Source organism: Phalangium opilio, unplaced genomic scaffold (assembly GCF_054372755.1).
Source record: "Phalangium opilio isolate 3A_F unplaced genomic scaffold, DU_Popi_V2 ptg000019l_1, whole genome shotgun sequence".
In the NCBI taxonomy this organism is placed as follows: domain Eukaryota; kingdom Metazoa; phylum Arthropoda; class Arachnida; order Opiliones; family Phalangiidae; genus Phalangium; species Phalangium opilio.
The window spans coordinates 3,427,745-3,441,652 of record NW_028324152.1 but is presented as its reverse complement, the minus strand read 5'-3'; the positions used below and the strand labels follow the sequence as shown (position 1 = coordinate 3,441,652).

The 13,908-nt window shown below is 37.1% G+C and overlaps 27 non-coding genes across 27 annotated transcripts; all 27 read right to left on the bottom strand.

Annotated features, from left to right (window-relative positions):
- Positions 1–324: 324 nt before the first annotated feature.
- On the bottom strand, positions 325–397 carry TRNAT-AGU (transfer RNA threonine (anticodon AGU)). Its single transcript has one exon. It is a non-coding gene; the product is annotated as a tRNA-Thr (tRNA).
- A 372-nt stretch (positions 398–769) lies between these two features.
- On the bottom strand, positions 770–842 carry TRNAT-AGU (transfer RNA threonine (anticodon AGU)). The gene has a single exon. It is a non-coding gene; the product is annotated as a tRNA-Thr (tRNA).
- Positions 843–975: 133 nt separating this feature from the next.
- On the bottom strand, positions 976–1,048 carry TRNAT-AGU (transfer RNA threonine (anticodon AGU)). Its single transcript has one exon. It is a non-coding gene; the product is annotated as a tRNA-Thr (tRNA).
- Positions 1,049–1,593: 545 nt separating this feature from the next.
- Positions 1,594–1,666, bottom strand: TRNAT-AGU (transfer RNA threonine (anticodon AGU)). Its single transcript has one exon. It is a non-coding gene; the product is annotated as a tRNA-Thr (tRNA).
- A 166-nt stretch (positions 1,667–1,832) lies between these two features.
- Positions 1,833–1,905, bottom strand: TRNAP-AGG (transfer RNA proline (anticodon AGG)). The gene has a single exon. It is a non-coding gene; the product is annotated as a tRNA-Pro (tRNA).
- Positions 1,906–2,038: 133 nt separating this feature from the next.
- TRNAN-AUU (transfer RNA asparagine (anticodon AUU)) lies at positions 2,039–2,111 on the bottom strand. Its single transcript has one exon. It is a non-coding gene; the product is annotated as a tRNA-Asn (tRNA).
- A 166-nt stretch (positions 2,112–2,277) lies between these two features.
- Positions 2,278–2,350, bottom strand: TRNAT-UGU (transfer RNA threonine (anticodon UGU)). Its single transcript has one exon. It is a non-coding gene; the product is annotated as a tRNA-Thr (tRNA).
- A 544-nt stretch (positions 2,351–2,894) lies between these two features.
- Positions 2,895–2,967, bottom strand: TRNAT-UGU (transfer RNA threonine (anticodon UGU)). Its single transcript has one exon. It is a non-coding gene; the product is annotated as a tRNA-Thr (tRNA).
- A 133-nt stretch (positions 2,968–3,100) lies between these two features.
- Positions 3,101–3,173, bottom strand: TRNAT-AGU (transfer RNA threonine (anticodon AGU)). The gene has a single exon. It is a non-coding gene; the product is annotated as a tRNA-Thr (tRNA).
- Positions 3,174–3,306: 133 nt separating this feature from the next.
- Positions 3,307–3,379, bottom strand: TRNAT-AGU (transfer RNA threonine (anticodon AGU)). Its single transcript has one exon. It is a non-coding gene; the product is annotated as a tRNA-Thr (tRNA).
- A 576-nt stretch (positions 3,380–3,955) lies between these two features.
- TRNAT-AGU (transfer RNA threonine (anticodon AGU)) lies at positions 3,956–4,028 on the bottom strand. Its single transcript has one exon. It is a non-coding gene; the product is annotated as a tRNA-Thr (tRNA).
- A 133-nt stretch (positions 4,029–4,161) lies between these two features.
- On the bottom strand, positions 4,162–4,234 carry TRNAT-AGU (transfer RNA threonine (anticodon AGU)). Its single transcript has one exon. It is a non-coding gene; the product is annotated as a tRNA-Thr (tRNA).
- Positions 4,235–4,779: 545 nt separating this feature from the next.
- On the bottom strand, positions 4,780–4,852 carry TRNAT-AGU (transfer RNA threonine (anticodon AGU)). The gene has a single exon. It is a non-coding gene; the product is annotated as a tRNA-Thr (tRNA).
- Positions 4,853–5,018: 166 nt separating this feature from the next.
- TRNAP-AGG (transfer RNA proline (anticodon AGG)) lies at positions 5,019–5,091 on the bottom strand. Its single transcript has one exon. It is a non-coding gene; the product is annotated as a tRNA-Pro (tRNA).
- A 133-nt stretch (positions 5,092–5,224) lies between these two features.
- TRNAN-AUU (transfer RNA asparagine (anticodon AUU)) lies at positions 5,225–5,297 on the bottom strand. Its single transcript has one exon. It is a non-coding gene; the product is annotated as a tRNA-Asn (tRNA).
- A 166-nt stretch (positions 5,298–5,463) lies between these two features.
- TRNAT-UGU (transfer RNA threonine (anticodon UGU)) lies at positions 5,464–5,536 on the bottom strand. Its single transcript has one exon. It is a non-coding gene; the product is annotated as a tRNA-Thr (tRNA).
- A 544-nt stretch (positions 5,537–6,080) lies between these two features.
- Positions 6,081–6,153, bottom strand: TRNAT-GGU (transfer RNA threonine (anticodon GGU)). The gene has a single exon. It is a non-coding gene; the product is annotated as a tRNA-Thr (tRNA).
- Positions 6,154–6,286: 133 nt separating this feature from the next.
- Positions 6,287–6,359, bottom strand: TRNAT-UGU (transfer RNA threonine (anticodon UGU)). Its single transcript has one exon. It is a non-coding gene; the product is annotated as a tRNA-Thr (tRNA).
- A 133-nt stretch (positions 6,360–6,492) lies between these two features.
- TRNAT-AGU (transfer RNA threonine (anticodon AGU)) lies at positions 6,493–6,565 on the bottom strand. Its single transcript has one exon. It is a non-coding gene; the product is annotated as a tRNA-Thr (tRNA).
- A 133-nt stretch (positions 6,566–6,698) lies between these two features.
- On the bottom strand, positions 6,699–6,771 carry TRNAT-AGU (transfer RNA threonine (anticodon AGU)). The gene has a single exon. It is a non-coding gene; the product is annotated as a tRNA-Thr (tRNA).
- Positions 6,772–7,347: 576 nt separating this feature from the next.
- TRNAT-AGU (transfer RNA threonine (anticodon AGU)) lies at positions 7,348–7,420 on the bottom strand. The gene has a single exon. It is a non-coding gene; the product is annotated as a tRNA-Thr (tRNA).
- Positions 7,421–7,553: 133 nt separating this feature from the next.
- TRNAT-AGU (transfer RNA threonine (anticodon AGU)) lies at positions 7,554–7,626 on the bottom strand. Its single transcript has one exon. It is a non-coding gene; the product is annotated as a tRNA-Thr (tRNA).
- Positions 7,627–7,998: 372 nt separating this feature from the next.
- On the bottom strand, positions 7,999–8,071 carry TRNAT-AGU (transfer RNA threonine (anticodon AGU)). The gene has a single exon. It is a non-coding gene; the product is annotated as a tRNA-Thr (tRNA).
- A 166-nt stretch (positions 8,072–8,237) lies between these two features.
- Positions 8,238–8,310, bottom strand: TRNAP-AGG (transfer RNA proline (anticodon AGG)). Its single transcript has one exon. It is a non-coding gene; the product is annotated as a tRNA-Pro (tRNA).
- A 133-nt stretch (positions 8,311–8,443) lies between these two features.
- TRNAN-AUU (transfer RNA asparagine (anticodon AUU)) lies at positions 8,444–8,516 on the bottom strand. The gene has a single exon. It is a non-coding gene; the product is annotated as a tRNA-Asn (tRNA).
- Positions 8,517–8,682: 166 nt separating this feature from the next.
- On the bottom strand, positions 8,683–8,755 carry TRNAT-UGU (transfer RNA threonine (anticodon UGU)). Its single transcript has one exon. It is a non-coding gene; the product is annotated as a tRNA-Thr (tRNA).
- Positions 8,756–9,333: 578 nt separating this feature from the next.
- TRNAT-UGU (transfer RNA threonine (anticodon UGU)) lies at positions 9,334–9,406 on the bottom strand. Its single transcript has one exon. It is a non-coding gene; the product is annotated as a tRNA-Thr (tRNA).
- Positions 9,407–13,908: the final 4,502 nt, after the last annotated feature.

Genomic DNA, 13,908 nt, shown 5'->3' with positions numbered 1-13,908 from the left:
TATGAATGCAGAATATTTCAGTAAATTAACTAAATTATCTCATGGGAACTTTTGCACTATTATTTTAATTTTTCAAAATTGTATAGCTACGAAATCTAGTTCAAGTAACATAACAGCGAGGCACCGACGACACTCGAACTCATGATCTCCTGTTTAATAGACACGCGCTTTAACCACTAAGCCACGGAGCCCTTGCTTTGAAGCGACATGAATGCTGAATATTCCAGTAATTTAACTAAACTAACTCATCGGAATTTTTACCCTATTGTTTTAATTTTTCAAAATTTAATAGCTACGAAATCTAGGTCAAGTAACATAACAGCAAGGCTCCGACGAGAATCGAACTCATGATCTCCTGTTTACTAGACAGGCGCTTTAACCACTAAGCCACGGAGCCCTTGCTTTGAAGCGATATGAATTCAGAATATTTCAGTAAATTAACTAAATTATCTCATCGGAACTTTTGCCCTATTATTTTAATTTTTCAAAATTATATAGCTACGAAATCTAGTTCAAGTAACTTAACAGCGAGGCTCCGACGTGAATCGAACTCATGATCTCCTGATTACTATACAGGCGCTTTAAACACTAAGGCACGTAGCCCTTGCTTTGAAGCGATATGAATGCAGAATATTTCAGTAAATTAACTAAATTATCTCAACGTAACTTTTACACTATTGTTTGCATATATGCATATCTAAATCAACTATTATTTTTAATTTTTCAAAATTTAATAGCTACGAAATCTAGTTCAATCAACAAAACAGCGAGGCTCCGACGAGAATCGAACTCATGATCTCCTGTTTACTAGACAGGCGCTTTAACCACTAAGCCACGGAGCCCTTGCTTTGAAGCGACATGAATGCTGAATATTCCAGTAATTTAACTAAATTAACTCATCGGAATTTTTACCCTATTGTTTTAATTTTTCAAAATTTAATAGCTACGAAATCTAGGTCAAGTAACATAACAGCAAGGCTCCGACGAGAATCGAACTCATGATCTCCTGTTTACTAGACAGGCGCTTTAACCACTAAGCCACGGAGCCCTTGCTTTGAAGCGATATGAATGCTGAATATTTCAGTAAATTCACTAAATTATCTCATGGGAACTTTTACACTATTGTTTTAATTTTTCAAAATTTAATAGCTTCGAAATCTAGTTCAAGTAATATAACAGCAAGGTTCCGACGAGAATCTAACACATGATCTCCTGTTTACAAGACTGGCGCTTTAACCACTAAGCCACGGAGCCCTTGCTTTGAAGCGATATGAAGGCAGGGTATTTCAGTAAATTAACTAAATTATCTCTTGGGAACTTTTGCCCTATTATTTTAATTTTTCAAAATTATATAGCTACGAAATCTAGTTCAAGTAACATAACAGCGAGGCTCCGGCGATTATCGAACTCATGATCTCCTGTTTACTAGACAGGCGCTTTAACCACTAAGCCACGGAGCCCTTGCTTTGAAGCGACATGAATGCTGAATATTCCAGTAATTTAACTAAATTAACTCATCGGAATTTTTACCCTATTGGTTCAATTTTTCAAAATTTAATAGCTACGAAATCTAGTTCAAGTAACATAACAGCGAGGCTCCGACGAGAATCGAACTCATGATCTTCTGTTTACTAGACAGGCGCTTTAACCACTAAGCCACGGAGCCCTTGCTTTGAAGCGATATGAATGCTGAATATTTCAGTAAATTATCTAATTTATCTCATGGGAACTATTACACTATTGTTTGCATATATGCATATCTAAATCAACTATAATTTTTAATTTTTCAAAATTTAATAGCTTCGAAATCTAGTTCAAGTAATATAACAGCAAGGCTCCGACGAGAATCGAACTCATGATCTCCTGTTTCCTAGACAGGCGCTTTAACCACTAAGCCACGGAGCCCTTTCTTTGAAGCGATATGAATGCTGAATATTTCAGTAAATTAACTAAATTATGTCATCGGAATTTTTACCCTATTGGTTTAATTTTTCAAAATTTAATAGCTACGAAATCTAGGTCAAGTAACATAACAGCGAGGCTCCGACGAGAATCGAACTCATGAACTCCGGTTTAATAGACAGGCGCTTTAACCACTAAGCCACGGAGCCCTTGCTCTGAAGCGATATGAATGCTGAATATTTCAGTAAATTAACTAAATTATCACATCGGAACTTTTACACAATTGTTTGCTTATATGCATATGTAAATCAACTATTATTTTTAATTTTTCAAAATTTAATGGCTTCGAAATCTTGTTCAAGTAATAAAACAGCGAGGCTCCGACGAGAATCGAACTCATGATCTCCTGTTTACAAGACTGGCGCTTTAACCACTAAGCCACGGAGCCCATGCTTTGAAGCGATATGAATGCAGAATATTTCAGTAAATTAACTAAATTATCTCATGGGAACTTTTGCCCTATTATTTTATTTTTTCAAAATTATATAGCTACGAAATCTAGTTCAAGTAACATAACAGCGAGGCTCCGACGAGAATCGAACTCACGATCTCCTGTTTACTAGACAGCCGCTTTAACCACTAAGCCACGGAGCCCTTGCTTTGAAGCGACATGAATGCTGAATATTCCAGTAATTTAACTAAATTAACTCATCGGAATTTTTACCCTATTGTTTTAATATTGAAAATTTAATAGCTACGAAATCTAGGTCAAGTAACATAACAGCAAGGCAACGACGAGAATCGAACTCATAATCTTCTGTTTACTAGACAGGCGCTTTAACCACTAAGCCACGGAGCCCTTGCTTTGGAGCGATATGAATGCAGAATATTTCAGTAAATTAACTAAATTATCTCATCGGAACTTTTGCCCTATTATTTTAATTTTTCAAATTTTAATAGCTACGAAATCTAGTTCAAGTAACATAACAGCAAGGCTCCAACGAGAATCGAACTCATGATCTCCTGTTTACAAGACAGGCGCTTTAACCACTAAGCCACGGAGCCCTTGCTTTGAAGCGATATGAATGCAGAATATTTCAGTAAATTAACTAAATTAACTCATCGGAACTTTTGCCCTATTATTTTAATTTTTCAAAATTATATAGCTACGAAATCTAGTTCAATCAACATAACAGCGAGGCTCCGACGAGAATCGAACTCATGATCTCCTGTTTACTAGACAGGCGCTTTAACCACTAAGCCACGGAGCCCTTGCTTTGAAGCGACATGAATGCTGAATATTCCAGTAATTTAACTAAACTAACTCATCGGAATTTTTACCCTATTGTTTTAATTTTTCAAAATTTAATAGCTACGAAATCTAGGTCAAGTAACATAACAGCAAGTCTCCGACGAGAATCGAACTCATGATCTCCTGTTTACTAGACAGGCGCTTTAACCACTAAGCCACGGAGCCCTTGCTTTGAAGCGATATGAATTCAGAATATCAGTAAATTAACTAAATTATCTCATCGGAACTTTTGCCCTATTATTTTAATTTTTCAAAATTATATAGCTACGAAATCTAGTTCAAGTAACTTAATAGCGAGGCTCCGACGAGAATCGAACTCATGATCTCCTGATTACTATACAGGCGCTTTAACCACTAAGCCACGGAGCTATTGCTTTGAAGTGACATGAATGCTGAATATTCCTGTAATTTAACTAAATTAACTCGTCGGAAGTTTTACCCTATTGTTTTAATTTTTCAAAATTTAATAGCTACGAAATATAGATCAAGTAACATAACAGCAAGGCTCCAACGAGGATCGAACTCATGATCTTCTGTTTACTAGACTGGCGCTTTAACCACTAAGCCACGGAGCCCTTGCTTTGAAGCGATATGAATGCAGAATATTTCAGTAAATTAACTAAATTATCTCAACGTAACTTTTACACTATTGTTTGCATATATGCATATCTAAATCAACTATTATTTTTAATTTTTCAAAATTTAATAGCTACGAAATCTAGTTCAATCAACAAAACAGCGAGGCTCCGACGAGAATCGAACTCATGATCTCCTGTTTACTAGACAGGCGCTTTAACCACTAAGCCACGGAGCCCTTGCTTTGAAGCGACATGAATGCTGAATATTCCAGTAATTTAACTAAATTAACTCATCGGAATTTTTACCCTATTGTTTTAATTTTTCAAAATTTAATAGCTACGAAATCTAGGTCAAGTAACATAACAGCAAGGCTCCGACGAGAATCGAACTCATGATCTCCTGTTTACTAGACAGGCGCTTTAACCACTAAGCCACGGAGCCCTTGCTTTGAAGCGATATGAATGCTGAATATTTCAGTAAATTCACTAAATTATCTCATGGGAACTTTTACACTATTGTTTTAATTTTTCAAAATTTAATAGCTTCGAAATCTAGTTCAAGTAATATAACAGCAAGGTTCCGACGAGAATCTAACACATGATCTCCTGTTTACAAGACTGGCGCTTTAACCACTAAGCCACGGAGCCCTTGCTTTGAAGCGATATGAAGGCAGGGTATTTCAGTAAATTAACTAAATTATCTCTTGGGAACTTTTGCCCTATTATTTTAATTTTTCAAAATTATATAGCTACGAAATCTAGTTCAAGTAACATAACAGCGAGGCTCCGGCGATTATCGAACTCATGATCTCCTGTTTACTAGACAGGCGCTTTAACCACTAAGCCACGGAGCCCTTGCTTTGAAGCGACATGAATGCTGAATATTCCAGTAATTTAACTAAATTAACTCATCGGAATTTTTACCCTATTGGTTCAATTTTTCAAAATTTAATAGCTACGAAATCTAGTTCAAGTAACATAACAGCGAGGCTCCGACGAGAATCGAACTCATGATCTTCTGTTTACTAGACAGGCGCTTTAACCACTAAGCCACGGAGCCCTTGCTTTGAAGCGATATGAATGCTGAATATTTCAGTAAATTATCTAATTTATCTCATGGGAACTATTACACTATTGTTTGCATATATGCATATCTAAATCAACTATAATTTTTAATTTTTCAAAATTTAATAGCTTCGAAATCTAGTTCAAGTAATATAACAGCAAGGCTCCGACGAGAATCGAACTCATGATCTCCTGTTTCCTAGACAGGCGCTTTAACCACTAAGCCACGGAGCCCTTTCTTTGAAGCGATATGAATGCTGAATATTTCAGTAAATTAACTAAATTATGTCATCGGAATTTTTACCCTATTGGTTTAATTTTTCAAAATTTAATAGCTACGAAATCTAGGTCAAGTAACATAACAGCGAGGCTCCGACGAGAATCGAACTCATGAACTCCGGTTTAATAGACAGGCGCTTTAACCACTAAGCCACGGAGCCCTTGCTCTGAAGCGATATGAATGCTGAATATTTCAGTAAATTAACTAAATTATCACATCGGAACTTTTACACAATTGTTTGCTTATATGCATATGTAAATCAACTATTATTTTTAATTTTTCAAAATTTAATGGCTTCGAAATCTAGTTCAAGTAATAAAACAGCGAGGCTCCGACGAGAATCGAACTCATGATCTCCTGTTTACAAGACTGGCGCTTTAACCACTAAGCCACGGAGCCCATGCTTTGAAGCGATATGAATGCAGAATATTTCAGTAAATTAACTAAATTATCTCATGGGAACTTTTGCCCTATTATTTTATTTTTTCAAAATTATATAGCTACGAAATCTAGTTCAAGTAACATAACAGCGAGGCTCCGACGAGAATCGAACTCACGATCTCCTGTTTACTAGACAGCCGCTTTAACCACTAAGCCACGGAGCCCTTGCTTTGAAGCGACATGAATGCTGAATATTCCAGTAATTTAACTAAATTAACTCATCGGAATTTTTACCCTATTGTTTTAATATTGAAAATTTAATAGCTACGAAATCTAGGTCAAGTAACATAACAGCAAGGCAACGACGAGAATCGAACTCATAATCTTCTGTTTACTAGACAGGCGCTTTAACCACTAAGCCACGGAGCCCTTGCTTTGGAGCGATATGAATGCAGAATATTTCAGTAAATTAACTAAATTATCTCATCGGAACTTTTGCCCTATTATTTTAATTTTTCAAAATTATATAGCTACGAAATCTAGTTCAAGTAACATAACAGTCAGGGTCCGACGAGAATCGAACTCATGATCTCCTGATTACCAGACAGGCGCTTTAACCACTAATCCACGGAGCCCTTGCTTTGAAGCGAAATGAATGCTGAATATTCCAGTAATTTAACTAAATTAACTCATCGGAATTTTTACACTATTGTTTTAACTTTTCAAATTTTAATAGCTACGAAATCTAGTTCAAGTAACATAACAGCAAGGCTCCAACGAGAATCGAACTCATGATCTCCTGTTTACAAGACAGGCGCTTTAACCACTAAGCCACGGAGCCCTTGCTTTGAAGCGATATGAATGCAGAATATTTCAGTAAATTAACTAAATTAACTCATCGGAACTTTTGCCCTATTATTTTAATTTTTCAAAATTATATAGCTACGAAATCTAGTTCAATCAACATAACAGCGAGGCTCCGACGAGAATCGAACTCATGATCTCCTGTTTACTAGACAGGCGCTTTAACCACTAAGCCACGGAGCCCTTGCTTTGAAGCGACATGAATGCTGAATATTCCAGTAATTTAACTAAATTAACTCATCGGAATTTTTACCCTATTGTTTTAATTTTTCAAAATTTAATAGCTACGAAATCTAGGTCAAGTAACATAACAGCAAGTCTCCGACGAGAATCGAACTCATGATCTCCTGTTTACTAGACAGGCGCTTTAACCACTAAGCCACGGAGCCCTTGCTTTGAAGCGATATGAATTCAGAATATCAGTAAATTAACTAAATTATCTCATCGGAACTTTTGCCCTATTATTTTAATTTTTCAAAATTATATAGCTACGAAATCTAGTTCAAGTAACTTAACAGCGAGGCTCCGACGAGAATCGAACTCATGATCTCCTGATTACTATACAGGCGCTTTAACCACTAAGCCACGGAGCTATTGCTTTGAAGTGACATGAATGCTGAATATTCCTGTAATTTAACTAAATTAACTCGTCGGAAGTTTTACCCTATTGTTTTAATTTTTCAAAATTTAATAGCTACGAAATATAGATCAAGTAACATAACAGCAAGGCTCCAACGAGGATCGAACTCATGATCTTCTGTTTACTAGACTGGCGCTTTAACCACTAAGCCACGGAGCCCTTGCTTTGAAGCGATATGAATGCAGAATATTTCAGTAAATTAACTAAATTATCTCAACGTAACTTTTACACTATTGTTTGCATATATGCATATCTAAATCAACTATTATTTTTAATTTTTCAAAATTTAATAGCTACGAAATCTAGTTCAATCAACAAAACAGCGAGGCTCCGACGAGAATCGAACTCATGATCTCCTGTTTACTAGACAGGCGCTTTAACCACTAAGCCACGGAGCCCTTGCTTTGAAGCGACATGAATGCTGAATATTCCAGTAATTTAACTAAATTAACTCATCGGAATTTTTACCCTATTGTTTTAATTTTTCAAAATTTAATAGCTACGAAATCTAGGTCAAGTAACATAACAGCAAGGCTCCGACGAGAATCGAACTCATGATCTCCTGTTTACTAGACAGGCGCTTTAACCACTAAGCCACGGAGCCCTTGCTTTGAAGCGATATGAATGCTGAATATTTCAGTAAATTCACTAAATTATCTCATGGGAACTTTTACACTATTGTTTGCATATATGCATATCTAAATCAACTATTATTTTTAATTTTTCAAAATTTAATAGCTTCGAAATCTAGTTCAAGTAATATAACAGCAAGGTTCCGACGAGAATCGAACACATGATCTCCTGTTTACAAGACTGGCGCTTTAACCACTAAGCCACGGAGCCCTTGCTTTGAAGCGATATGAATGCAGGGTATTTCAGTAAATTAACTAAATTATCTCTTGGGAACTTTTTCCCTATTATTTTAATTTTTCAAAATTATATAGCTACGAAATCTAGTTCAAGTAACATAACAGCGAGGCTCCGACGAGAATCGAACTCATGATCTTCTGTTTACTAGACAGGCGCTTTAACCACTAAGCCACGGAGCCCTTGCTTTGAAGCGATATGAATGCTGAATATTTCAGTAAATTATCTAATTTATCTCATGGGAACTATTACACTATTGTTTGCATATATGCATATCTAAATCAACTATAATTTTTAATTTTTCAAAATTTAATAGCTTCGAAATCTAGTTCAAGTAATATAACAGCAAGGCTCCGACGAGAATCGAACTCATGATCTCCTGTTTCCTAGACAGGCGCTTTAACCACTAAGCCACGGAGCCCTTTCTTTGAAGCGATATGAATGCTGAATATTTCAGTAAATTAACTAAATTATGTCATCGGAATTTTTACCCTATTGGTTTAATTTTTCAAAATTTAATAGCTACGAAATCTAGGTCAAGTAACATAACAGCGAGGCTCCGACGAGAATCGAACTCATGATCTCCGGTTTAATAGACAGGCGCTTTAACCACTAAGCCACGGAGCAATTGCTCTGAAGCGATATGAATGCTGAATATTTCAGTAAATTAACTAAATTATCACATCGGAACTTTTACACAATTGTTTGCTTATATGCATATGTAAATCAACTATTATTTTTAATTTTTCAAAATTTAATAGCTTCGAAATCTAGTTCAAGTAATAAAACAGCGAGGCTCCGACGAGAATCGAACTCATGATCTCCTGTTTACAAGACTGGCGCTTTAACCACTAAGCCACGGAGCCCATGCTTTGAAGCGATATGAATGCAGAATATTTCAGTAAATTAACTAAATTATCTCATGGGAACTTTTGCCCTATTATTTTATTTTTTCAAAATTATATAGCTACGAAATCTAGTTCAAGTAACATAACAGCGAGGCTCCGACGAGAATCGAACTCACGATCTCCTGTTTACTAGACAGCCGCTTTAACCACTAAGCCACGGAGCCCTTGCTTTGAAGCGACATGAATGCTGAATATTACAGTAATTTAACTAAATTAACTCATCGGAATTTTTACCCTATTGTTTTAATATTGAAAATTTAATAGCTACGAAATCTAGGTCAAGTAACATAACAGCAAGGCAACGACGAGAATCGAACTCATAATCTTCTGTTTACTAGACAGGCGCTTTAACCACTAAGCCACGGAGCCCTTGCTTTGAAGCGATATGAATGCAGAATATTTCAGTAAATTAACTAAATTATCTCATCGGAACTTTTACCCTATTGTTTGCAGAAATGCATATCTAAATCAACTATTATTTTTAATTTTTTCAAAATTTTATAGCTACGAAATCTAGTTCAAGTAACATAACAGCAAGGCTCCGACGAGAATCGATGTCATGATCTCCTGTTTACAAGACAGGCGCTTTAACCACTAAGCCACGGAGCCCTTGCTTTGGAGCGATATGAATGCAGAATATTTCAGTAAATTAACTAAATTATCTCATCGGAACTTTTGCCCTATTATTTTTAATTTTTCAAAATTTAATAGCTACGAAATCTAGTTCAAGTAACTTAACAGCAGGGCTCCGACGAGAATCGATCTTATGATCTCCTGTTTACGAGACAGGCGGTTTAACCACTAAGCCACGGAGCCCTTGCTTTGAAGCGACATGAATGCTGAATATTCCAGTAATTTAACTAAACTAACTCATCGGAATTTTTACACTATTGTTTTAACTTTTCATATTTTAATAGCTACGAAATCTAGATCAAGTAATATAACAGCGAGGCTCCGACGAGAATCGAACTCATGCTCTCCTGTTTACTACACAGTCGCTTTAACCACAACGCCACGGAGCCCTTAATTTGAAGCGATATGAACTCTGAATATTCCAGTAAATTAAATGAATTATCTCATCGGAACTTTTACCCTATTGTTTGCATAAATGAATATCTAAATCAACTATTATTTTTAATTTTTTCAAAATTTGATAGCTACGAAATCTAGTTCAAGTAACATAACAGCAAGGCTCCAACGAGAATCGAACTCATAATCTCCTGTTTACTAGACAGGCGCTTTAACTACTAAGCCACGGAGCCCTCGCTTTGAAGCGATATGAACTCTGAATATTCCAGTAAATTAAATGAATTATCTCATCGGAACTTTTACCCTATTAATCAAAAAGGTCTTGATTAGAATCAAGACCTAAAAAGTATCGATAAGACTGAGGTTATCACTTGTCTGAAGGATCAGATATTAATTTTTCTTTTTAATTGAAACTTAAATGCATGCTTAAGAAAAAACAACGTTCCATTACCGTTTTCCGTTGAAATAAATTATTTTACTGGTAATCAATTTCAAAAATTTACTTATCTCGGCTTTTCGACCACAATTCCATTCCCCGAAAACATTTTATCATTACATTAATTTCTTTTGGGAGAGTACGTGTATGGTTTAGCGTTTTAAAAGGTTCCTAAAGACGTTACATCCCCATTCGTGACCGGCACGCTTCGCAGTGGAACATTTTAATTATTTTAAAACCAATGGCGCCAAATTCAATAGGGACAGTAAGATTTTTACTCGCGGTTTTGCAAAATGATGTAATATCAAGTGTACTTTAGTCAACCGTCGTATTGTTCTTTCTCATAGTTCAGGGCATGATTAGTGTTACTGCCCAATTTCTCTCTCTAGTTCCTAACAATGGTTAGAGACTATTTGATATGGCACGTAACAACGTTATATACATTTGTAAATTCTAAGTAGCACAAAAGGAAAAGAAACCATTTTTTTATATTTTGGTTTGAAATAAATAAACTCATGATAGTAGTTATATCGAACAGAAAGTCAAGGGAATGGCACCGGTAATGAGCAGCAAAAAGAGAGGAAAGTTTGCTTCAAGTTAGCAGAGGGACATGGTAGTGAAAATAGTAATCTAGAATTTTGTTCGTTCAAACCTTAATATATCATGAAAAATTCAATTGAGGAGGCGGCACTACATAGAAAGATTGATTTTGGCAGATAACAGCGAAAAAATTATGTTCTACACACACTGGGACTATGGGAGAGTTTCAGGGCCGCAGGTCGCACATAATGAAATTTCAACTCCAGTTATATCAATTCTCCCCGGTCGTAGTAGTAGCAGGTTAAGCTATAGTTTGCTCAGGTCCTGTTAGTCTCGAAAGGGTTATATAGTGCTTGTAACTTTTAAAAGGTTGTTGTCATGGCTAAACAGACTGCTATTACAATTTTTATTGTTTTATAGGATATTTTGACACGTTATCTCCCAAAAGTAATTAATGTAATGATAAAATGTTTTCGGGGAATGGAATTGTGCTCGAAAAGCCGAGATAAGTAAATTTTTGAAATTGATTTCCAGTAAAATAATTTATTTCAACGGAAAACGGTAATGGAACGTTGTTTTTTCTTAAGCATGCATTTAAGTTTCAATTAAAAAGAAAAATTAATATCTGATCCTTCAGACAAGTGATAACCTCAGTCTTATCGATACTTTTTAGGTCTTGATTCTAATCAAGACCTTTTTGATTAATATCTGTTCCTTCAGTCTTCATTTTAATTAAGAATGTTAAGAAACTGTTTTACATTTTTAAAATCTGCACTAAGCAGAAACATATATAAAGGGGACCATAACTCAATCAGACATTTATTTATAATGATACTTCAAAAAAAAACCTAAATCATTAAAAGTTTGTATTCTTATTGTAATTAACATAATACAATATTTTACAATCATTTATTGAAACGCGAGGTGCCCCCCTAAAAATTCCAGAAATAGGACCAAATTGACAATTTTACAAAAATTTTCAAAATGCTGATTTATGTCCGTTTAACATTTAGCTCAAAATTGTCATAAGCCCATTATGAAATTCGGATATCCTTAAAACTTCACAAAGACGATCCGAGATTGTCGATTTCAAACTTTTTTGTAGCATAAACTAAGGTCTGTTTGATATTAAGCTTAAAACCTTAAACAAAATATAGTCAGGGCTAACCTAAAAGTTCACAAAGATGATCCAAGATTGTTAATACGCCTAAAAAGTGCCATCTTCAAAATATGTAGCCGGGGAAAAGAGAGCGTGATCGAGTGGGCTATGCAAGTGGTTGGAAGTCGCGGGGGTTGGGACAGGGATAAGGGAATTGAGATGGATTTGAAATGATGATGGGCGACCTGCGTCACCGTATCTCTCCCAATGTACCTCGCGCACGCCCCTACCCTTCGGTAGGCGATTGCTAAGTGCTGCCGCGTAGCGCCATTTTATTTGTATGAGAACTAGCTTCTATTTTGAAGATAGAGGGAGCGCCCTTTACTATTTCGTCCAGTACGACCCTACCTAACCGCTGAGGATGCTGGGAGGACTATGGCGCCGTAGGTGGGGGTACACAGGCAACGCTATAGGTATGGGGGTTTCCACTCCATTCCTCTCTAATTCAAGGTTGGGACTCCAGGCATAGCCGACTCCATCGCGCACTCGACAACACAAAGCAACTCGCGCCAGCGTGGGAAATACGGCGGTGACACAGGGCAAATGACCAGTTTAAAAATTGCCTGTTCCAGTTTAAAAATTAAATCGGAGGGGGGGGTCAGTGGTTCACGAGACTACTAAGAAAGTTTAAGGGTAACCAGACTCCACACATTAAAATTCTAATATTTTAATTATCCACTTCTTTAGTTTAGCAGACGACGTGCTCTGGTCAATGGTCATGGACCAGTTTATTTATTCCATTTCAGGAAAGTCGCTGGCCTAATGTCCAGTTTATTTATTTATCCTTATTTGGTCACGGACCAGAAAACTCACGTTAACGCGACGCGAATGACGAAAACTACGTGTTTTCCGACTGAGGAGAGGCGAAATAGCCCGGTCTCCTTTTACGTCCCCCTTTGTATTTTGAAAGTCGGACTGGGACTATGGCGCGCGAATACTTAAGCATCTCATACCTTCTCCCTAGTAAAACTTTATATAACTAAAACCATAAGTTTATAAGATATGTTCCATAACAAGGTTCATACAACTTTTGGAAAACAAATTTCCCTGAGATATCCAGGCTTTTCCCATATACTTCCATGAGTTTTCCAGGTTTTTCCCGTATATGGAGTATCCTATGGAGCAAATGTTAACGAAGGAGAGAAGGGGCAATAGGACTAAATAATCAAAGGATATCCCCGAATCTCTAATATAACCAGAGTTACGAGCTTCCAAAAATTAGTGTAATGTTAATCCTATGGAGGAGGAAAAGTACCTACAAACACCCGTGGCAAGTACCTACAAGCACTCACAAGCACCTACATTTACCCCGGGGCAAGTACCTACAAGCACCCGGGGCAAGCACCCAGAAGCACCCGGGGCAAGTACCCACAAGTACCTACAAGCACCCACAAGTACCTACAAACACCCACAAGTACCCGGGCAAGCACCCACAAGTATCCGGGGCAAGCACCCACAAGTACCCGGGGCAAGCACCCACAAGTACCCGGGGCAAGCACCCACAAGTACCCGGGGCAAGCACCCACAAGTACCCGGGGCAAGTACCCACAAGTACCCGGGAAAGCACCCAAAAGTACCCGGGGCAAGTACCCACAAGTACCCGGGGCAAGTAGCCACAAGTACCCGGGGCAAGTACCCACAAGTACCCGGGACAAGTACCCACAAGTACCTACAAGCACCCTTAAGTTTCTACAAGCACCCTTAAGTACCTACAAGCACCCTTAAGTACCTACAAGCACCCACAAGTACCTACAAGCACCCACAAGTACCTACAAGCACCCACTAGTACCTAATAGCACCCACAAGTACCCTAAGTACCTACAAGAACCCACAAGTACCCACAAGTACCTACAAGCACCCTTAAGTACCTACAAGCACCCACAAGTACCTACAAGCACCCACAAGTACCTACAAGCACCCACAAGTACCTACAAGCACCCACAAGTA